Genomic DNA, 25,879 nt, shown 5'->3' on the forward strand with positions numbered 1-25,879 from the left:
CCAATTTAAAAAACAAATACGATTAGAATGAATCCAAGCAAATACGAATCAAGTGAATTATTTTAATCCTATTGCTACATTTGAGACACAGGCATTGTGAAAGTAGGTGAATGATTCATTTCTTTGTTTACTTCAAACTCAAACTTCCAATTTAAACGTACATTAGTCCATGTTTCAGAAGCGTGTACCTGGAAATGCTTACAAATGAAGAGGAAGATGGAAGCAGAAAGTCAGCAACAACTCAAATGGCAGCAGTGACCACAAATAAACAGCAACGAACAGCAGTAGTAGCAACAAATAATAGCAGGACCAATTCCAATGCAAGAATGCAACTATAACCGATGGAAAGTAGTAGCAAAAAAAAATGACAGCAACAAACAGTAGAGTAGAATCAAGACTCCAGATGGACAAACCCAGAAACAAACTAATGATACAAGCACCCAGTACACTCAGTTGGAACTTGGAAATACCACTGTTAATCAATAGGTCAAAAGGTGAAATCAAGACAACAATGGGAAAAACAGTTTCTAATTTTTGTCTGTGTGTTTTCTATCTCTCCTCCTCTGTCTATATGTGTGTCTCCTCTCTGTGTATGTCCCTCTATTTATCCCCTATCAGACCACTTTTAAAAGCCTCTCAGACAAACTGAAACCCCCTCCCATGTGGCCTCTTCTGTTTTTCCACCCACCATTTTAAAAGAAAAGATAGCCCATAAGATTCCTCTGACAGACCCCCTTCTCTTATTAAAATGGTTTATCATTTTAATAGTTTGAACAGGTATGGGCAGCAGGGGTGTGTTCTGACAGCACATGCTGTCCATTTTACTCTGAATCCTTAGCAACTGATAAAACACATGCTGCCCAAAACTTAAACCAGGCGAACATGCTATCAATTTAAACCAAAGTCTGCAGTCTAACCTAGACTGCAGCTAATAGATTAATTCTTAAATGCTAAACAGACTAACACACAATGATAGTCAATTCTCAGCTATTTTACCCATGTCTCAGTAAATCAAATTAGATAGAATGAGTCAAATTATCACCATTCAAGGCTGAACTAATTGACGACGCGTATCGAATCGACTATACTAATTATAACATAGAACAAACAATCGATCAAACAAACACAAATAGGGCATAGACTGTTTCTTGACCATTTTGCACGATACAGGGAAAAACCAGGCATTATTGATTCGACGACGTTAATCATATTGAAATATGTATACTACTATATGAATTCAACATAACAGAATAAACAAACGACCAAATAAAAGGTCTTATGGAGATGGGGAAACAAACTGACAACAGAAATCCCAAAAATAGACAAATAAACTAAATAAACATGCTGATAAATTAATCTAAACTAAATAGATAACAAAAAGGGAATAGTGAACAAACCAGAAAAGTTTTAACACGGATGACCCAGGCCCGAGCTTGATTCGCCCATTTAAGGTCAGACAAATCCTAACCGAGGTGTTCTCGAACGAAAACACTTCGATTAGGATCTACTAGACCCCAAAAATTTGTTTAAATTCAAATAGACTCCACAAATTCTTGTGTTCTAGGGTTCGATTTTTTTAGATTTGGGGTTTTGGGATTTGTGGGTAGATTCGGACCAAACCAAGCCTGGTTTGGTCACGAGGGAGGTCAGGGGAGTGTCTAGTGTGAATCTGGGGTGGGTTGGTGTAGATCGAGGTTTTGCTCGAATCTTCAAATGAAGATTCGAGAACCTAGGGGTTGATTCGAACTAAACGGTTGGTGGATTTGGGTTCAGGGTGATTGAGTGGTCTTAGGGTGTTAATCTGGGGGTCACCGGCGTTGTTGCCACCGGGTTTACGGTGAGGGGGAAAGGGGACGGCGCTAGGGTTCTAAGGGATTTGGGGTCGGGTGAAGGAGATGAGGATGAGGGAGGGGGTGCTTGGATAGGGGGCGGGGTACGAGATGATGGCTTTTATATGGGGTGGATGGTTGGGTCTTGGCCGTTAGATCACTCGAGATCAACGGCCTGGATCCAAGGGTTAATCCAAACGGTGTCGTTTGGTTTAGTATTGGGGTCGGGGTTGGTATGGGTAATTGGTCGGGTAATGGGGTTATGGGTGAGAGATCTGGACCGTCAATCTAGTGAGATTAACGGTCCAGATTGAAGGCGACACAACGACGTCGTTTGGACGGTCATGTGGCCAGCTTAATTGGACCGGGCAACAAGGGGTTTTGGATTGGGTTGTTTTGGTTTGGGTCTGTTCATTCTGGCCCAATCCGAAAATCCTTTTCTTCTTTAATTTTTTTTTAATTTCTCAATTAAATTGTCAAATAACACTATACAAACATTAAACAACAATTATCACACATATTAACATAACATCACTTAATGACGAAAAATAAAATAAAAAAAAGATGCATTTTTGTGATTTTCCTTTTAAATAGCCGGATTATGGTTCGATTAATTCCTAATAGTAGAATGATATCCTAAACTCACACACGACATATATTTTTTTTGTATTTTTGTTGGATAAGACTAAATAGACACGGACAATGCCACAAATAGCTAACAAAAATGCCACGTAAATTCCAAAAATTGTACGGCAAAGCCATTTGTTATTATTTTGATTTCTTTTGGAGTAATTGTCGTGTAAAAAAAATCACGTGCTCACAATAATCAATCAGGCCCTCGGCCTCACATAACAACAAGCCACCTCGTGGCATAAATTAATCAGGCCCTCAGCCTCACAATATCATGAATCAGTACAACATGCTGCGACGCGCAGCCCGATCCTATACTATCTTCACAACACAGGCCGTCTACCTCACTCAGTCAAAATCCTCTCAAGCCACTCCGGCAACAGTAAAACAGAATACTCAGCCTAAAATATCATTTAAAGTATCAAACGGAGTAAATACGGCTGAGTTATGAAATTAGTAAAATATAGCATGACTGAGTACAGATATTAAGTCAAAACAGTGAGGACTAGTAATAAAAAGCCCCTAAGGGTCCAAAACATTTGGCACGAGGCCCAAAATATGGTATTCAGCTCAAAACATAGTAATACTTTCCAAAACGCAATGATATCAAACACTTTTCAATCAAGTACATGACTTAATAGTCATACGGGACAGACCAAGTCATGATCCCCAACGGTGCACGAACCCACGCTCGTCATCTAGAGTATGCATCACCTCAGAGTAGCACTACGATGTGAAATTCGGGGTTTTATACCCTTAGAACAACATTTACAATCATTACTTACCTCAAACCGGTCCAAACCCTTGCCTCTTGAATCGGCCTCCAAATGCTCCAAATCTAACTAAAATCAGTATATTATCATCAATATACACTAAAGGAACAAAACCCAAGCGAAAATAATCAAATTAACTCAAGAATCCCGAAATTGCTCAAACCCGGCCCCCAGGCCCACGTCTCGGAATCCGATCAAAGTTTCAAAACCTGACAACCCATTCAATTACGAGACTATCCGTACTAGTTTTACTCAATTCCGACTCTGAATCGGCTTTCAAATCCCAAATATTAATTTTATGAAGTTCCACAATTTCCCCCCAAATTTTCACCCCAAATCTCTACTCAAATGATGAATCCAACATTATAATGTTGTATTTTAGCCAAAATTGAGTTAGAATCACTTACTCCGATGGTTTTCTTGAAAATCCCTCGAAATATCACCAAAGCCCGAGGTCTCTAGGTCAAAATACGAAATAAAATCCCAAATCTCATATTTATAGTGCACCTTTCGGATTCCCATCATCGTTGACCACGAATTTACCGCTGACCGCGCTTCTGGTGGCTGCACAAATAGGCCTTAGTATTTTGGCCATAACTTTCTCTACAGATGTCCAAATTATGATTTCGTTACCTTTATGGAAACTAGATATGAAGGTATACAACTTTCATTTTTGAATCATCTCAAAATTTCTTGTAGATCAAAAGATATAGGCTTTCGAACACTACTAGAAAATAAGCCTAAGGCAACGCCATACGTTCCGTTGCCATAGTAAAAAAATCCGTTGCGATAAAGCTAGTGCCACGGTTTAGCTTCTGTTGCGGGAACTTACATCGCTATTGGTCTATTGCAACATCTTCAAGCAACGGTTTCATAACCGTTGCCATAGGAACATCTACTGCGACGGTTTTATCATGATCAAATCCAACGATTAATAGTGAGTTATGGCAACGGTTTTGAACCGCCACTATTTGTGTATTGCGACGACTGAGAACCATTGCTATAGACATTATAACATTTTATATATTGTTTTGTTTTACCTGTTGGAATGGTTATTACATGTTGATACAACTGTTATGCTGAGCTACTGCAACAGTTATGCTGAGCTACTGTGACTACTGTTGGAAGCTATTAACGGTATCACAACAAGATAAATGTATAATACACTGAAATTAATATATAACTGATGAAATATATTCATCAACAGAATCATAATTGAAAATATACACCTACGATTATCCATTTATAAAAGTAAAATATACGATAAAAATGTTTAATAATCCAAGAGTTGGAATACATAAGTTTGCAAAATAGTTCAAAAATAAAAACATTCCTAGATTGTCTGAAGATTCTTCAACCAATACTTTTAGGTAAGGTCTTCACAACTTTCATCTCCCCCTTGATCATTTGGTTCACCTATAAATTCAACAAGAACAAAAATAGTTAGAGGGTAGGAAAAAAAATATTGTCTTCTCAATATCATTATTATTGCACTATATATTAACACCAATAAAATAATATAAGTACTTAGAAGACAAAACAAAAAATAAAATTATCATTGCCACTTCAGAAATCAAGCTACAAAAAAGAACCAGAAGTTCAAGTATGCAAAATGTTACACCAAAAAAAAGTCACCCTCAAAATGTTACACCAAAAGAAGTCCAAGTATGCAAAATATACTATAAAGGAGGGCAGGGATCTTGAGACTTATTTAGACAAGTACTGGGCTCCTCACCCTCAAACTAGTGTGTTTGTCCACCAACCCATCACACTGGTTTCAAAATCATGCTTGCCACTGCTACTTTACATTCTATATTGGAGAATAGGTACTTAGCTTTTTTACTTAGAAATATGAAAGAGGGTATAATGTGCACCAGCAGAAACTGAAGGAAATGTGCACCACATTACTAGCATCATGATTTCATACACCAGGGTAGCAATAACATCTACAAAATTACGCACCACAACACCAAAATTTCAGTAGCACAAAATGAAATATTAGTAGATCAATTGCAGTAGGTTGCTATGTGTCTATTAAGTACATATTCAAGATCAAAAAGCGAGAAATTATTGTACGCGATGCCAGTGGGTTTCGTCACTTCAAAGATGGTTGTTGTTCTTGTGGAGATTTGGTGACAATCTGACTGTAGGTAATGGTCGCTCCCCCTTTTCTCATATCGAGACTGTTTATGAACCCTTATTTCCTCTGTTAGATGTAACAATATTCAAACCTTGAAATGTTCACAAAAATTAAAAATTTTATTTATTTTCATTCATATTGAAAAGTGAATACAGTATTTCTCTGAATACCATGTGTCCAAATGTATTTACATATATGTTTTCCGACCCCATTTTATTTTCCTTTAGTTTGATTTATCCTTCAGAGCAACCAGATTTCTCCAGGAAGAGAATGAGTTCTTTTATTTCTTTTTTTTTCCTGGTAAAGATGCTTTACTACTATAATGTAGTTACTAGTTTCTCCAAATACATGAAACTAAGTCAGAATTCTCCACATACAGATTGATTGTCTGATTGATATGCGCCAATCCATCAACATATATGTAGTTAGTGGAATTGTAAGAGTTAGTCAATTATACAAACTCAATTGATTAATTAATGCTTCAATTCCAAGTTAGTGGAATTGTTAGAGTTAGTCAATTATACAAACTCAATCGATTAATTAATGCTTCAATTCCAAATCAGTCAGGTTAAGTCATTTATACTAATTGAGATTGAGGTCGCAACTCTCCATTCTGAATTATGGAAGGTAAAGTTAGCAGTATAAGGACAACTAAAACTATGTCAGAAAAAAGATACAAGTCTGGGAATTCCTAGAACATAGGGCAGTCGACTAGGCAACTTTGGCAATCTTTTTTGGAAGGAGCTAAACCAATCTGGAATTGCTGTTAATACGACATGGAAATAGGATAACAAGAGAAGATTATCATATTGGGACATCAACAAATAACAGTAGGATATCAGGCAGAATTGATCGCCAAAGCAGTGTAAAGCTAAGGTACGGGCCAGTGCCATTTTTGCAAAAAATGGGTTATTTGGGTAAGAAGCAAACCAGTACAGGAATTTCAAGCAATAATGGGCTTCAGTCATATGGCTCTGTTATTGAGAAATCAGTCTATGTTTCTAAGAGATACAAATTGTGCACACAACAAAGAGGAAAAGAGAGACCAGTCTCTGTTTCTGAGAAATCGATCTCTGTTTTTTAGTGATACAGATTGTGCACATAACCAATTTATAACTAATATCAAAAAGAAATCAAACCTTGATTGTTGCTGCCAAAAGATGGCCTGTTGATTGGTTGAATAGCTACTTATTGTGCAGACGAAGCTTCTCTTGGTGAACGAGCACACAAGTTTGCTAAAATATTAGGATCAATTTGCAATCCTGAACGCTGAAGCTGTACAAAGATATCTCCTAGAATTTCTTGTCGCATCATTCTCTTTTGTTCCTCATATTGTTCCTTCTGTTTCTCAAATTGTTCCTTCTGTTCCTCGAACATTATTGTCATCCTTTCTTCCATTTGTTGCACCATATCATTTGTAGCATTTGAAGAGGATTCAAAATATCTCACTTTTCCTGTCAAAGAAGTTCTTGTAACCCCTCGTCCATCGTATGAAATCGGTATCTATTGATGAAATATCCAGTATATCTTTTTGCAACTATATTAGGCCCTTTAGCTAGCCATCGTAAATGATTTGGCACTTCAACAGTTTTAACTTTCTCTTTGAACCAGTTGCCGAATTCCTGCCTATGATTTCATGCTTTAATCCATGCATTTGATCTTGTTTTATTATCAATTAAACTCTTATATTCCCTGCAAACATGAATATTTTAGATTCATATATTAGGCCTTTATGAATAAAGTATAAATTATCATATCATATAAATAAATTAATAAAGTTTATAATAAAAATGATAATTATCTTACTGGATAAACATCTCCATTTGTTCATCTCCGATATTGAACAGAACATATCGATGTGCTTCAAAACATAATTGTAAACCCATGATAAATGCATTGCCTTTGTTTTTCTTCTGACGTCCGATTGGATGGCCTATCTTAGGGAATATAGGTGACATATCATCTCCCTCTGTTTCAACCCCTTCATCATCTTCTGTTTGTTACCTGCTAAATCTTGTTTTCACCTCATCATGTAGGTATCTCGAACAAAAGGTCAAACACTCTTCGGCCAAAAATCCCTCCGCTATTGACGCTTATGGATGATATCAGTTACGAACAAATGCCTTATACTTACACAGATTTCTCTCAATAGAATACATCCAACGTAAATGAGTCAGACCTCCAAGCTTAATTTCATCTACTAAATAGATAGGCAAATGTTCCATTATGTCAAAAAAAGTTGGAGGAAAGATCTTTTCAAGGTCACATTCAATTTCATGATTTCAGATTGCATTTTATCAAGGTCTCTTCGCCTTATAACCTTGCTACATATGGCTCTAAAGAAGTTCCCCAACCTAATCAAGACCAAAGAAACATTCTTGGGCAACACTTTTCTAACTGCAACCTGGAGCAAGTAATGCATGATAAAATGAGCATCATGACTCTTGTACCCTAATACTTTCATTTCCTCCACTTCCACACGTCGTGATATATTTTACCCACACCCATTTGGTAATTTCACATTTTTTAAAACAGTGCAAAACAACTTTTTCTCTTCTGGTTTCATGGAGAAACAAGCTTTAGCCAAATAAACTTTTTTATTATCCTTATTTTTTAATGGTTGAAGCTCTTTTCGTATCCCCATCTCTTCCAAGTCATAGCGAGAATTTACATGATTTTTTTACTTTCCAGGCATATCCAATAAAGTACCAAGCAAACTATCACATATGTTCTTCTCGATGTACATTACATCAAGATTGTGTCTCAATTTGTTATGTGCCCAATACGATAATTCAAAAAAAATTGATTTTTTCATCCATGGACCCTCATTACCCCGACGCCATTTCTTTTGACCCTTTCCAAAGACATGATTAAATTCACGCAATTCTTCTGACACATCTACACCTGACAAGGGAGTAGGTGTTGTTCTATGATCCTCTTTACCATCAAATGATTACTTATCTCTTCAAAATGGATGATTAGGAGGAAAAAATGCCCGATGACCCAAGTAACACATCTTACGACTATGTTTGAGATACTGAGAACATGTGTCATAATTACAAGTCGGGCATGCCAGTCTCCCCTTGGTGCTCCATCCGAAAAACATTGCTAGTGCTGGAAAATCACTAACTGTCCACAACAAGGCTGCACACATTTGAACGTTTGGCCAGATTTAGCATCATATGTTTCTACCCTTGTTTCCCATAGTTCCTTCAATTCAGCAATTAGTGGTTGTAAGTATACATCTATATTATTTCCTGGTGAAGAAGGACCTGGAATAATCATTGATAACATTATATACTCTGGCTTCATGCAAATCCATAGTGATAAATTATAGTTCATTAGCATAACAGGCCATGTACTATGGGAAATGCTCATGGTTCGAAACGAGTTAAAACCATCACTTGAAAGACTCAATCTAACATTACGAGGATCCCGAGAAATCCTTGTGCAAGAAATCAAAATTCTTCCATGCTTCCTCATCAGCAGGATGTCTTAAATTCCCATCATTGAGTCGTTCAGTAGCATGTCATCTCATAGCTGTAGCTATTTAAGAGCACATGAATATCCTCTGAAGCCTAGGCTTTAAGGGAAAGTACCTTAAAACCTTTGCAGGGATTTTTGAGCTTGCATTAGTCACGCCATCAACAACATTCTTCCATCTAGAAGTTCCACATACAGAGCAATTATCATTTTTCTCATTTTCATTCCAAAAAAGCATGCAATCCTTAGGGCACACATGTATGTTTTCATAATGAAGACCCAAGTTTTTTATCATATGTTTTGCCTTGTAAAAAGACTCGGGTAGCTTAGCAAATGGAAATGCCTCTTTTAACAAGACTAACAAGTCTGAAAAAGCCACATTACTCAAGCCATGAATGCATTTGATTAAGTACAATCGAATGGTGAAACTAAGTTTAGAAAAATTCTCACGCCCCAGATATAACTCTTGTTTTCCTTCCTACACTAATTTAATTTTTTTTTTTGCATCTTCAGATGGTCCCTCTCGCACACCTTCTTCATGGCTCATGTCACCTTCAACATTTCTAAAAGTGTCATGAAGTAGTCCATCAATATCATCACGCATGTTGGAACCTTCATCACCATTGCTTGGATGTGGATTATTTCTCGAGGAAATATTTTTCCCGTGGAAAATTCATTTGGTGTATCCTTGAATAAATCCATAACCAACCAAGTGATCCCCGACCACATTTCTAATACGCCAATAACAATTAGCACATTTTTTGCAAGGACATAATATTTCATTACCTTGGGAAGCCCGTTCAAATGCCTTATCAAAAAAATCATTCACTCCGCGAATATACTCATCTGTGGATCTCTAGAGACCCATCCAACTTTTATCTCCATTATCCATTGAATATTATATCCCCTATGGGTCACAAATGCAAATCATAAAAATTAAGATCTAAATAAAAAATTTTAGAAATTACTGGAGATACATAATTATATCACTTAATCTAAATCTTTCTCTATTGCACAAAAAGAAAGAGATGCAAACTATGACAATGATATTAATGGCGAGACCAACTAATGTTCTAAAGTAGCATATATGCTGAAAAGTTATATTCATTATCTCGTATATTTTGAAACAATCATGGTACTGTTCTCATCACACAACAATTCTGGCAGGTACAATCTCCTAAAAAGTAAAGCAAGCCAAGAACTTATTAGTTACCTAGAGAAATATTGTTTTTTTCTAGATATTAAACCGCCTTTATAGAGCAGTAATATAAATCCTTTATTGTTATAACTCCACCTCTCTTTCGCTGCCATGTAACTCCTTGGTTTACTAATTATTAGCACCATGACATCCTACTTACTTAAATTGTAATTCCCATTTTGGATTTCAAAAGAGCTATTAGTGAACTTAAAAAAACACCAGCTATCTTATTACTACTTCAAATATTAAGAAATGAGGAGATTTTTTAATGTCAGAATTCTCTGTAAATTAGCAAGTAACTGTATTAATGATGAGGAAACCAAGATCTGATATGTTGGAACTTCTTCGGTTATTTGATGATGCAGGGGTTACATGGCTCCAGAATATGCAATGCGCGACTACTTAACTAGTAAAGCAGATATCTACAGCTATGGAGAAGTTGCATTGGGGATTGTTCGTGGGAAAAACATACAAATTATAGGCCAGCGGAAGATTGTGTTTATCTTCTTGACTGGGTAACTCTTATTGTGCTTCCATCATCCTTAAAAATGACTTCCCCTTCTATTTTCATTTTCATGTAAACCAGAACATTTAGTAATGGAATGTCATTATTGTTCCGCATATCAACTTGTACATTCAGACTCAAAGAACTCTCAAATTTTGCTTAACAAGTTATATTTTCCCAGTACATTAACTATTTTGAATTTTGATCTTTTTGGAATAGGCTTATGTTATGCAAGAGTGCGGGAGTATATTGGGATTGGTTGATCCAGACTTAGGTTCCAACTACTCAACACAAGAAGCAATGGTGGTACTAAATGTTGCACTTTCTTTTCAAATATTTCCAAATATTTCCACACTACCTAGTAATACAGATTTTCAAGAAACCTTTGTCATTCTAAATAGATATGAAAACCAAATTTTATAGCAAATATAACAGTAAATGCTAACTGTGAGCACATGATTTTTGCTTCACGGAAATTACTCCAAAAGAAAAAAAATAATAATAAAGCAAAATTATCTTGGTGTGCAATTGTTAGGATTTGCGTGACATTTTTGATAAATATTTGTGTTTTGCCCGTAAATGTTTACTTTGTTGTAGTTAATTGAAAAATACAAATATATATATATAATTGAAATATACAAAAAAATATATATATGTTGCCTGCATTTAGGAATTAATGGTACATTAGTAATTAATTAACCATAAATTTGGTTAAAAGAAAACCACAAAAAATATGCATGTGTATTCTTCATTGTGTGATTTTATGCAGGTGTTAGATAATATATATGTAGTTTTATATAATTTTATTGGGATGTTGTTTAATTTTGATAATTAAAAGAAGAGATGGAAAATGGTTGAAAATAGAAGGAAAATCGGGATTGGGCCACCCTAGGTGGACCCAAATCCAGGCCCAAAGCAACCCCATACCCGGTCCAATTTGTTTAAGTTTCCTGACGCTCCAAACGACATCGTTTTGCTACGTGTTACCTCCTCTGGATGAATGAGACTGGAGGGGGAGATTGATGATGTCCATCTCATTGAAGAAGTATTAGGCATGTGCCTAATAAGAGTTTTCTTTGGTTTGGTAGCCAACCTTGTTGACTTGGTTTGGTTGGTAGCCAACCTTGTTGAATTTCTTTGGTTTGGTAGCCAACTTTGTTGAATTGTGAAAAATGTGTGTAAATTGTCAAATATTGTAGGCTTTAGAGGGTGAAGCTTTGGCTATAAAAGGAGAGCTTCAACTCTCATTTCTTCACACCAACAAAGAGAGAAAGAAAGAGTGAGGTTTCACAGACAAGGTATAAGAAAATAGTCTGTGAAGAAAATAGAGAGTGAGCGATATTGTAGTGAGGTGGGAATATCAAAAGAGGGTTATTTCTTTTGAGTGTTGTAGTGGTCTTTGGAGTATTTACCTCCGACCTACAAAGTGTAAAATTCCTTACTATAGTGATATCAGTTGCTCCTCTCGGGGTCGTGGTTTTTTTCCCTTATTCAGAAGGGTTTTCCACGTAAAAATTTTGGTGTCATTGTTACTCTTTTATTCTTGTTAATTACCGTATGTCGGTGCTACATTATTATTCCGCTTTATTACCGTGAATATTATTTTGGTAAGGGGTTTATTCCCAACAACTGGTATCAGAGCACAGGTTCTGCTCATTCACTGAAATACTATTCACTGTCGGTAGTACTATACTTGGTGAAAAATAAAAATGTCCGGAGTAAAGTACGAGGTAGCAAAATTCAACGGAGATAACGGTTTCTCAACATGGCAAAGAAGGATGAGAGATCTGCTCATCCAACAAGGATTACACAAGGTTCTAGATGTTGATTCCAAAAAGCCTGATACCATGAAAGCTGAGGATTGGGCTGACTTGGATGAAAGAGCTGCTAGTGCAATCAGGTTGCACTTATCAGATGATGTGGTAAATAACATCATTGATGAAGACACTGCACGTGGAATTTGGACAAGGTTGGAAAGCCTATACATGTCCAAAACGCTGACAAATAAATTGTACCTGAAGAAGCAGTTATACGCCCTACACATGAGTGAAGGTACGAATTTTTTGTCACATTTAAATGTGTTTAACGGACTAATCACACAGCTTGCCAACCTCGGAGTGAAAATCGAGGAAGAAGATAAAGCCATCTTGCTATTGAACTCGTTGCCATCTTCGTACGATAATTTGGCAACAACCATCCTGCACGGTAAGACTACTATTGAGTTGAAAGATGTCACATCGGCTCTTCTACTCAATGAGAAGATGAGAAAGAAGCCTGAAAATCAAGGACAGGCTCTCATCACAGAAGGTAGAGGCAGGAGTTATCAAAGGAGTTCGAACAACTATGGTAGATCCGGAGCTCGTGGGAAGTCAAAGAACCGATCCAAATCAAGAGTCAGAAATTGCTACAACTGTAATCAACCAGGTCACTTCAAAAGAGATTGCCCAAATCCAAGGAAGGGCAAAGGTGAAACCAGTGGCCAGAAGAATGACGACAACACAGCCGCCATGGTGCAAAATAATGATAATGTTGTCCTCTTTATAAATGAGGAAGAGGAATGCATGCACCTGTCAGGTCCAGAGTCGGAATGGGTGGTTGACACAGCGGCATCTCACCATGCCACACCGGTAAGAGATCTTTTTTGCAGATATGTAGCAGGTGATTTCGGCACAGTGAAAATGGGTAACACAAGTTACTCAAAGATTGCGGGGATTGGTGACATTTGTATCAAGACAAATGTCGGATGCACATTGGTTCTAAAGGATGTGCGGCATGTACCTGATTTGCGGATGAACTTGATCTCGGGAATTGCTTTAGACCGAGATGGATACGAGAGTTATTTTGCAAATCAAAAGTGGAGACTCACTAAGGGATCATTGGTGATTGCAAAGGGAGTTGCTCGTGGCACGTTGTACAGGACAAATGCAGAAATATGCCAAGGTGAATTGAACGCGGCACAAGATGAGATTTCTGTAGATTTATGGCACAAAAGAATGGGTCATATGAGCGAGAAGGGATTGCAGATTCTTGCCAAGAAATCACTCATTTCTTATGCCAAAGGTACAACTGTAAAACCTTGTGACTACTGTTTATTTGGTAAGCAGCATAGAGTCTCATTTCAGACATCGTCTGAAAGAAAATTGAATATACTTGATTTAGTATATTCTGATGTTTGCGGCCCAATGGAAATTGAATCAATGGGCGGTAACAAATATTTTGTTACTTTTATTGATGATGCTTCACGAAAATTATGGGTTTATATTTTGAAAACCAAAGATCAGGTGTTTCAAGTTTTCCAGAAATTTCATGCTCTAGTAGAAAGGGAGACGGGTCGAAAGCTAAAGCGCCTCCGAAGTGACAATGGAGGTGAGTACACTTCAAGGGAATTTGAAGAGTATTGTTCAAGTCATGGGATCAGACATGAAAAGACAGTTCCTGGAACCCCACAACACAATGGTGTAGCCGAGAGGATGAACCGCACCATTGTGGAGAAGGTGAGAAGCATGCTCAGAATGGCTAAACTGCCTAAGTCATTCTGGGGTGAAGCAGTTCAGACAGCCTGTTACCTGATCAATAGGAGTCCATCAGTTCCGTTGGCGTTTGAAATCCCAGAGAGAGTTTGGACCAACAAGGAGGTGTCCTACTCGCATCTGAAGGTGTTCGGTTGCAGAGCTTTTGCACATGTACCAAAAGAGCAGAGAACAAAGCTGGATGATAAATCTGTTCCCTGCATATTTATCGGATATGGAGATGAAGAGTTCGGGTACAGACTGTGGGATCCTGTAAAGAAGAAGGTCATCAGAAGCAGAGATGTAGTCTTCCGAGAAAGTGAAGTTGGAACTGCTGCTGATATGTTAGAAAAGGCGAAAAATGGTATAATTCCTAACTTTGTTACTATTCCTTCTACTTCTAACAATCCCACAAGTGCAGAAAGTACAACCGACGAGGTTGCCGAGCAGGTGGAGCAACCTGGTGAGGTTATTGAGCAGGGGGAGCAACTTGATGAAGGTGTCGAGGAAGTGGAGCACCCCACTCAGGGAGAAGAACAACCTCAACCTCTGAGGAGATCAGAGAGGCCAAGGGTAGAGTCACGCAGGTACCCTTCCACAGAGTATGTCCTCATCAGTGATGAGGGGGAGCCAGAAAGTCTTAAGGAGGTGTTGTCCCATCCAGAAAAGAACCAGTGGATGAAAGCTATGCAAGAAGAGATGGAATCTCTCCAGAAAAATGGCACATACAAGCTGGTTGAACTTCCAAAGGGTAAAAGACCACTCAAATGCAAATGGGTCTTTAAACTCAAGAAAGATGGAGATGGCAAGCTGGTCAGATACAAAGCTCGATTGGTGGTTAAAGGCTTCGAACAGAAGAAAGGTATTGATTTTGACGAAATTTTCTCCCCCGTTGTTAAAATGACTTCTATTCGAACAATTTTGAGCTTAGCAGCTAGCCTAGATCTTGAAGTGGAGCAGTTGGATGTGAAAACTGCATTTCTTCATGGAGATTTGGAAGAGGAGATTTATATGGAGCAACCAGAAGGATTTGAAGTAGCTGGAAAGAAACACATGGTGTGCAAATTGAATAAGAGTCTTTATGGATTGAAGCAGGCACCAAGGCAGTGGTACATGAAGTTTGACTCATTCATGAAAAGTCAAACATACCTAAAGACCTATTCTGATCCATGTGTATACTTCAAAAGATTTTCTGAGAATAACTTTATTATATTGTTGTTGTATGTGGATGACATGCTAATTGTAGGAAAAGACAAGGGGTTGATAGCAAAGTTGAAAGGAGATCTGTCCAAGTCATTTGATATGAAGGACTTGGGCCCAGCACAACAAATTCTAGGGATGAAGATAGTTCGAGAGAGAACAAGTAGAAAGTTGTGGCTATCTCAGGAGAAGTACATTGAACGTGTACTAGAACGCTTCAACATGAAGAATGCTAAGCCAGTCAGCACACCTCTTGCTGGTCATCTAAAGTTGAGTAAAAAGATGTGTCCTACAACAGTGGAAGAGAAAGGGAACATGGCTAAAGTTCCTTATTCTTCAGCAGTCGGAAGCTTGATGTATGCAATGGTATGTACTAGACCTGATATTGCTCACGCAGTTGGTGTTGTCAGCAGGTTTCTTGAAAATCCTGGAAAGGAACATTGGGAAGCAGTCAAGTGGATACTCAGGTACCTGAGAGGTACCACGGGAGATTGTTTGTGCTTTGGAGGATCTGATCCAATCTTGAAGGGCTATACAGATGCTGATATGGCAGGTGACATTGACAACAGAAAATCTACTACTGGATATTTATTTACATTTTCAGGGGGAGCTATATCATGGCAGTCTAAGTTGCAGAAGTGCGTTGCACTTTCAACAACTGAAGCAGAGTACATTGCCGCTACAGAAACTGGCAAGGAGATGATATGGCTCAAGCGATTCCTTCAAGAGCTTGGATTGCATCAGAAGGAGTATGTCGTCTATTGTGACAGTCAAAGTGCAATAGACCTTAGCAAGAACTCTATGTACCATGCAAGGACCAAACACATTGATGTGAGATATCATTGGATTCGAGAAATGGTAGATGATGAATCTCTAAAAGTCTTGAAGATTTCTACAAGTGAGAATCCCGCAGATATGCTGACCAAGGTGGTACCAAGGAACAAGTTCGAGCTATGCAAAGAACTTGTCGGCATGCACTCAAACTAGAAGACAGTGCTACCTCCTCTAGATGAATGAGACTGGAGGGGGAGATTGATGATGTCCATCTCATTGAAGAAGTATTAGGCATGTGCCTAATAAGAGTTTTCTTTGGTTTGGTAGCCAACCTTGTTGACTTGGTTTGGTTGGTAGCCAACCTTGTTGAATTTCTTTGGTTTGGTAGCCAACTTTGTTGAATTGTGAAAAATGTGTGTAAATTGTCAAATATTGTAGGCTTTAGAGGGTGAAGCTTTGGCTATAAAAGGAGAGCTTCAACTCTCATTTCTTCACACCAACAAAGAGAGAAAGAAAGAGTGAGGTTTCACAGACAAGGTATAAGAAAATAGTCTGTGAAGAAAATAGAGAGTGAGCGATATTGTAGTGAGGTGGGAATATCAAAAGAGGGTTATTTCTTTTGAGTGTTGTAGTGGTCTTTGGAGTATTTACCTCCGACCTACAAAGTGTAAAATTCCTTACTATAGTGATATCAGTTGCTCCTCTCGGGGTCGTGGTTTTTTTCCCTTATTCAGAAGGGTTTTCCACGTAAAAATTTTGGTGTCATTGTTACTCTTTTATTCTTGTTAATTACCGTATGTCGGTGCTACATTATTATTCCGCTTTATTACCGTGAATATTATTTTGGTAAGGGGTTTATTCCCAACAAGAATCACACCCCCCAGATCCGTTAATATGACCCGATTTGTTCCCCTATCCGATCTCACCCACCCTCATACCCAAACGACGTCGTCCCTCTTTAATGAATAGATCCTGGTCATTGATCACTCTCTATCCAACGGCCAGGATCAAGCCACCCCCTTCCGTATATAAGCTCCCTAGCACACCCCACGCCCCCAAACCAAACCCCACCCTTCACCACTGTACACCGTCGTCCCAAACACAAACCAAAGCCCCGTTCCAAACCCTAGCCGCCCCCATACACTCTCACCCTGAACCCGGCGGCCCTAACGCCGGTGACCACCAAAATAACACCCCTGGTGCACCTCACCACCCCGAACACGGATCTGCTACCCCCTTGCCTCGAAGCACACTCCATCATCTCGAATCTTAATTTAAAGGTTCGAGCCCAACCCGGACTTACACCAACCCACCCTAGTTTCACACCAGTCACCACCCTGGCCTCACTCGTGACCAAACCAAGTTTGGTTTGGTCCGAATCTACCTACAAATCCTTAAGCCCAAAATCGGACTGGTTCGAACCCTAGAACACAAGAACCTTGGCCAGTTTAATAGAGGGTTGGGGTCTAATAGACCTTAATCAAGGTGTTCTCGGTCGAGAACACCCCGATTAAAGTTTGTTCGACCTCAAATGGTCAAATCTAGTTCAGGCCTGGGTCGTTCGTTGTTGAGCATCCACAGTAAGTTTTCTTTTTCTTTTCTAGTTTTGTTTGAATATTGATTGAGTTTGTTAACATGTTTAGTCAGTATGTTTGTTATTACTGATGTGTTCTTTCAATTCCCTCCATCTTCGTAAGACCTTTTTATTTTGGTCGATTACTCTTCTGTTTATTGTTAAATACGTATGGTGAGATACATGTTCGATTAGATTAATATCGTCGAATAGATAATTCATATAGCCTCCCTGTGTTGTGCAAAGTTGTTGAAGGCAGTTGATGCCCTGTTCGTGTTGTTTGATTGATCGACTGATTGTTCCATGTTATAATTAGTATAGTCGATTAGATAAACGTCGTCGATTAGTTTTATAGGACTGAATGTTCAAATATTCTGATTCATATAACTTCACATGATTGATCGAACCATTGTCGTTCATTGGATGCTTGACATTGTTTGAAAGTGGTTTGTAACTGCAATACAAACAATTAGAATTCAGTCTAGGGCAGCTTCGAATTTGAACTTTCAGAAGTTAAAAATGTCCCACTGTTGCAGTAGGATAATACAGTAATAAGCTGGGGGCTAACGGGGGTAATTTGGGGGTTTGAAAAGAACAGAAATGACTAGTTTAAGTGAGCTGACATAGGGTACTGAAAAGGACTTAAACTAATGTAATAGTGGGGAACCAAACTTGGTAGCATGGGGTTGATTAAATATTAAAGGCTGCCCATACCTTTGGGCAGAAAACACATGCTAGAGGGCTGTCAAATGGATGGGCATGGGGCATTTTTTGATTAGTTTAAAGGAGTTATGGGCAGGAAAAGGCTGAGGGGATGAAGGCAGCCTGGAGCCTGCCATTTCTGCCTACAAATAGGCCTGTTTAGGACAAGGAAAGGGGGTTCTTCGAACAGAGAGAGGTCAGTGAGTATTGAAAGCATAGGCTGGAAAATTATTGAGTGTTCAGAGAATAATAAAGCCGTTAGTTCTAAAGGGTTGGTCTGTTACTATTTCGTTAGGGTATTCTGATTTCCCTGTGGGATTACTACTGTAGTATGGGCTTCTGTATGTTGTTGATTGAGTTTGGTCTTATTGCTATCGAAGCTGTCGTTGGTTATTCGTCGAGTTGTTGCGATTATTGAACTGCTGTCACTATTGCATTTGAATATTCTGGTTTTTTTCTTGTTGGTTTACTACTCTGTTCTGGGATTGGTGGTTGATTGCTCGACCACCTGTGGGTTTGTCATTGTTGTGGAACTGCTGTTGCTATTTATTACTGCTGTATTACTGTTGTCTGGTTGCCTGCTGCTGATATTATTCTTCTTCTCATTCTTATTGTCCAACATCCAGGTACACATTCTAATTTCACTGGTGTAATGATGAATTCGGAGCATGAATTAGAGTATAAGAAGAATTGCAGTCTGAACTTAGCATAGTTATTTTTATTTTTTGCTGTTTGTGGCTTAGAACATCTTTGTATGCTTGACATGTAAAGTTTGGCTTTCAAACTGTGTAATGAAACAGTTTTCAGTCCATAAGAGTTAGGCCCGGTAATTTGTCGTCGTATGTTAATCAGAAAGAAACTAGCGGAGTAGCAGTGATGTTCGGCCAACAATGGTTTCACATAGGGTCGGTTAAAAAATGTCAATGCAGTAATCACGTTTGTTTCACCCTAGTTCATCAGTAGATAATGTATATTTCAAAGGCACACTAGGCAGTTTGGATTATCGCAAAAAGATAAAAAATCGCGTAGTTAAGCATGAAACATGTAGCGGTATCACTTAAGTTAGATAGGGTCAGCTTCCGTCTTTTCACCTTTAAATGTTAAACATGTGTGGAATAATTAACTGAACCTCATATGTATGCTCGTCGATGAATAAGGTTGCATATGTATAACTTCTTCATCTGATAATGTTAGTTTAAATTAATCAAAGAATAGTTAATCTACTTCGATATTATTGTGCGTCAATCTCATGTTCTAGTGTTATTAAATAATAGAATATAGAACGGAAGCAATCTCTCTTTGTACAAACTCGATTGCAATTTTCCATTTGCATTAACCGTAAACTAATAACTAATAAGTTCGACTTTTTTAGCATGTAATTAATTAAGGGATCTCCTTTTATTTTTAGAGACGAACTTAATAGAAGAAATGTAGTCACTATAGGTTTATCCTTTAAAAAATAAGAATGAGATGGGCCTCGCCAAATAAAAATACAAAATTGCGGGGCCCTCAGTAAATATTGGCTTTAAAATTGCTTAGACTTCGGGATGGACCGTTTAGCAAAATTCCACAGCCCTACCCAAAGTAGATGATACGCTAGTCGCGCCTTTAATAATTTAATTTTCTTAAATTCGGGTGCACATTGATGTGACCCAAATCCAAATCTCAACGGAGTCAAAGTGTGTCGACGACCACGGGTACATTGATTGTAACGCGGTTCGAGACACATTTTCACAACGTTGCAATTCCTTGTAAAAAAAATAATAATTATGAAAGCGGTAAAAAGTTAAAATTTGCACATAAGTTCATATTTGTATAAAATCAGATAATCAAGCCGAATATAACAGTTGAGCGACCGTGCTAGAACCACGGAACTCGGGAATGCCTAACACCTTCTCCCGGGTTAACAGAATTCCTTATCCGGATTTCTGGTACGCAGACTGTAATATGGAGTCATTCTTTTCCTCGATTCGGGATTAAATTGGTGACTTGGGACACCCTAAATCTCCCAAGTGGCGACTCTGAAATAAATAAATAAATCCCGTTTTGATTGTCCTTTAATTGGAAAAAACTCCTACGCCCTCGCGGGGGCGGAAAAAGGAGGTGTGACAGCTCTGGCGACTCTGCTGGGGATGACCTGCCCAGAACCACTGGTTCAGGGTTAGAAATTCGAGCTTAGATGAATTGTTATATTTGGTTTTATCTGATTCTATTACATGATATATGCCTAATGTGCTAAATGATGCTTTTACCGCTTTGATATTATCTGAACTGTATATAAATTGTGCCGAAACCCTTCTCTTCTTACCTCCGGGGAGAAGCTCGCTGGTCGAGACTCCCTATTCTGTTAGTGTCATACCCAAGTAGAAAGAGGCTCGGATAAGTTACAAAGCCGGACGACCCCGCGGGTCCCCGGTACGTAGCCCCCTCCTCGACTCGAGTTGTCCGCTCGTGTAAGCCAGGTCTAGAACAAAGCCCAGTTTGAAGCTTAGTAAAACATAACTTCATGCCGGATCCCTAGTAGGAAAACGCTTATTTGCATCACGTTGCATTTGACTTAGGGGGCTCAACACAGGGGTTGGGCCCGTCTAGGAATAGCAACCTGGAACAAAAAGACCATCTTGTGGCATCTTGTCTGTTAGCGCATTTAATTTGCTTCGAACTTGCATGTTGACCGGCGGGTGATAACGGGAATTTTGAAAAATAAATAAATAAATGAAAAAAAAATTCAAGAGTTTCTCACTTAAGAAAAAGCAATGTCCAAATATTTTCAATTTTGAGAAAGACCCGTGATTTAGATAATTTTCTTGCCCGAACTACGTCGGTTTGATTCTCACCGGATGTGGGATACGTAGGCAACCCCTATCGGGTCCAACTCCCCATTTTTTTGCCAATAATGATATATAATAAAAAATATATATGTATATACATATGTATATATATACATATATTGTTTCTTTCAGAAAAAAAAATGGAAAAATGTTTGGAGTCAAAATAAAGATTTTTTTGCTTTCATCTAAAATCACCTTAATAAATGTGCAGAATGAGCACGAGTAAGAGTACATCTGAGGCCATTATAAACAAAGTTCCTTTGGTCTTGCGCATGTGGTGGAACGACTTAGAAGAATCAGGGCGAGATACAGTCAAAATATACTTGGGAAATTTGGTTGGATTGCTGGACATCGATCCACGAGGGGATATTATTAGGGCTTTAATTTCATTTTGGGACTCGGCACACAATGTATTTCACTTCTCGGACTTTGACCTCACCCCGACGCTGGAGGAGTTGGCAGGGTACATTGGATGTCCTAAAATCCCTATGAAAGAACAGTATCTCATTGCACCAAGGACCGTGACCATACACAAGTTCCTGGACATCGTAAAGATCCGCAGAACGGTACATAACCCAGAGTTATCAAAAGGGTTTTGTAGTTTGGGATTTCTGTACGACAGGTACGGTCATCTGGGAGGGTTCAGCAATCCCGAGAGTAAGATTTGCAGTGGGGAAAGCCGGTTGAAATGGGAGAGGCATAAATGTATTGCTTTTATGATAGCCTTTCTGGGTTTTCTGGTGTTCCCTAGAAAGGATGGGAAAATTAACATACAAATCGCTGGGGTCGTCAGAACTTTGCTCAAGCAAGAAAACAACACTCTGGCACCAATGATAATAGCAGATATTTTCCGCGCACTCACTATTTGCAAAACCGAAGGAGGTTTCTTTGAGGGATGTAATATACTACTGCAAATGTGGATGATAGAGCATCTATGTCATCGCCCTCAGTTATTGAGATATGGGTCATCACAAAAGACTTGTATAGAAGCGTTTCCCACCAGGGTCGACGGTTTCAAACTGCCAGAAGGGGTCGCCGAATAGGTCACGCTGTTGCGCTCGGTGTCAGCAAACCAGATAGAATGGGCATTTGAGTGGCTACCCATAGATGAGGTCATACACATGTCGACCGATGTGTCCCATTTATTGTTGATGGGTCTCCAAAGTATCCAGCCCTACGCACCATGCAGAGTGTTGAGACAGTTGGGGCGATATCAAATAATCCCGAGGGAAGAGGATCTCAGTAACCAGGTAATCGAAATCGGGCCTGGTGGGTAGTTCCCTGAAGCGGTCGTTCGGAGAATCTGGAATGAATGTCAAACCCTGAAAGAAGATACTTGTGTACAAGATCAGGCCAAGGGCGAAGTGTCGCCAAAATACCTAACGTGGTACAGAAGAGAGCTTGAGCATCAGAGACCAGCTAAGAGAGCTCACATCCAAGACTTTGCGGAGTCATCGCATGCATAGTGGGGCTGGTTAAAAAGGGAGGAAGGCTACCGGGCTGAAATCGGGAATCTAAAGAAACAAGTTGAAAGGCTTATATTTGAGAACAACGTGCAAGTCGCCTCCGAGCGGGGTGAAAATAACAAATTAGCCCAAGAAAACCAGACACTAAAAGCCTGCATTCGCCAAGCTAGTAAGAGTAACAGCGACCGACAGAAACGTCGCTCCGACGAAAGATTGATAGCAGACTTGAGAAATCAGGTCAGTCAAAGCTAAGAAGAATTAGAGAGATCAAAAGCTTGCATAGCAAGGATGAAGGTCAGATGGGCAAAAGGTACAATGGCCCGGAGGCAGCGTCTGCAACAAGTCATAAGGGATTATGAAATGAGCATCGAGATATTAAGGAAAACGAACTCCACTCTTTATGAACGGATCTTCAAACAAGCACGAGATGCCCAGGCCGACCGAAGACGTTGTTACGATGCAATGACCAGAATGGAAAGACAAATGGAGATGTTCCAGGATCGACTTGCCGACAATGCTCAAGCACTGGGATTAAAAGACCGGCGAATAGAGCAATTGTTCGTTGAAAGGGACAACATTCAAGGAAGAATTGATGAGATTGGGCACTACATATACATGAGATGCCTAACATGTGAGCAAATACCTCGGAAAACCCTCCTTATTTACATCATGGGCTGCGTCCACCGGATCATGAATGATCTGAAGAGCTTGCAAAGAGACCTTACACCAAGGGCCGCGGAAAGGCCGAGCGATGCCTCGCGAGCCCTCAAGTTGGAATTGTAGCCCATAGTTCGAGTCTTGTTTAATGGGCTTTGTGTTTTCCTATGTGTTGTTTTCTTTCTGTCGATGAGTTAGGTTAAGAACTTTGGGATCTGTACTATTGCTGTTCTTTGTTTGAAGTAATTTGTAATAAAAAATTTTGATGATGAATTAAATGATTCCAAAAGAATTTTTTGTGTGTCTTTACTTTGTGGCAGAACTATGCCCTGTCTGATTCACGCGGGGACGTGATACGTAGGCAATCCACATAAGATTCGGTCGCCATTAACAAAAAGAAAAGAAAAAGAAAGAAAGAAAAAGAAAATATAAAAATAAAATAAAATACAGGGGTTCCCAAAGTACTTTTAAAAGGACAAATAAGCAAACCAGGATGACGCATGTTGTCGAAGCAAAGCATGTTAGAAACGGTTAACTGCCTAGGAGCATTTGCATCCCCAGTGTGTTGTTATCAAATCTGTTAAAGCTCTAACGCTAACAAGTTTGTTATTTTCCACAAAATCCAGACAGTTAGTTGTTAAAGAATTCTGACAACACACCCTTACCAAACCAGATCCAAAGGACCGGTAACAACGAGCATGACTACTTCAGAGAATAGTACCGAGGAAGAAAGGCCGTTGAGCCAGTTGTTAAAAGAAGCGATGGAAAAGATAGAAAGGATGGGACTGGAGATGAATGCAATGCAGTTAGCTCTAGCCAAAGCACAAAAGAGCCCTGAGCCACTAGGGCACATGCCGGAATACCCTCACTCCGGCCCTTCAACAAGCCTCCCGAATCACCGTTATCATCAGGAGAGAAGCCCCCATGATTCCCAAGCTCCACCACCCCATCAACCTCTCCCAACACCAAATGTTCCCACTTTTGTGGGACCCACATCAGCCACCCTGCAAAGAACGACCAGCGAGCCATTGTTTCAGGCTCATGATACACAATACTATCCCCCCGAGCCCACATTTCAGGCACCAGAACCCCATACCTACAACTCACACTTAGAGGTACAGGCAGAGATTGAAAGCCGGTTAAAGTCCCAAAACAAGATGAGGTGATGAGGAAGTTCAAAAGCCTGGAGCAGTCCTTCAGGAACCTGCACGGATTGGGCAACCAGGCCAGCGTGGCCTACAAGGATCTATGCCCTTTCCCGGACGTCCAACTCCCGGCTGGTTTCAAGATGCCTAAGTTTGATTTATATGAAGGGCACGGTGATCCCATGGCCTAAGTTTGATTTATATGAAGGGCACGGTGATCCCATGGCGCATTTGCGGGGATTTTGTAGCAAAATGAGGGGGGGTAGGTGGCAAAGATGAGCTGCTGATAGCTTATTTCGGCCAAAGTCTGAGTGGATCGGCACTAAAATGGTATACCAGGCAGGATTCCAGCAGATGGTACACTTGGGATGATCTGGCGCAGGCTTTTGCAGGTCACTTTCAATACAATCTAAAGATATTCCCCAACCGTCTCACATTGCTGAGGATCGGAAAGAAGCCTGGGGAAAGTTTTCGCGAGTTCGGGTTCCACTGGAGAGAGCAAGCGGCCAGAGTTAATCCTCCCATGAGAGAGGGAGAAATGGTGGACTACTTCTTGCAAACACTAGATCCAACTTACTTTGGTCACTTGGTGACGACGGTTGGAAAATCCTTCAACGAAGTAGTGAAGATAGGGGTCATGATAGAAGAAGGTCTAAGGTCTGACAAAATCCTGAATTACTCGGCACTCAAGGCAACGACCCAGGCTATTCAGAGCGGCACGGGAGGTGCGCTGGGAAGAAGGAAGAAAGAAGAAATTGCCACGATTGAGGCAAGCAGTTGGTCCAGGTCTGGCAAGCCACACTACAACCAACCCAGACCCCACAGGCCAAACTACCCATACAGCCCACCACAGCACTACTATCCACCTTAAGAACCACCTTTCACCGTCCATCAAGCCCAGACATACACCCAACCTCCGGTTCGCCCACAATAGCGTGCGCCAGATCCCCACAATACATACCCACCTCCACATAATACCTACCCACCACCACAAAACGCCTATCCTCCACCAAGAACATACAGGAACCCTCCGGGGGCAGGCTTTTGAGGGAGTCAAGCTGCTAGAAATGATAGGCTACAGAAGCATAGAGCCTTTACTGAGTTGGGAGAGACCTATACCGCCGTATTCCACAAATTGAGACGGTTGGGTTTGGTGAGTCCTATCGAACCTAGAGAGCAAAACCCCCCACCCCAAAATGTGGACAGATCAATAAGCTGTGAGTACTTCTCAGGAATGTTGGGGCATGATACTGAGAAATGTTGGAGGCTGAAGCAGGAAATACAAGATCTTATTGATGCCAACAAAATCGAGGTCCAAACGCCGGAGGCACCTAACATCAACCAGAACCCATTGCCAACACACCACGAGGCTCACATGATCGAGTTGATGTATGAGGGAGGAGAGCTGAGGAAGCCCTCACAGACAGTGATGACGATCCAGGCCGCTCCGGCAGAAGGATCGGC

This window comes from Nicotiana sylvestris, chromosome 11 (genome assembly GCF_000393655.2).
Source record: "Nicotiana sylvestris chromosome 11, ASM39365v2, whole genome shotgun sequence".
In the NCBI taxonomy this organism is placed as follows: Eukaryota; Viridiplantae; Streptophyta; class Magnoliopsida; order Solanales; family Solanaceae; genus Nicotiana; species Nicotiana sylvestris.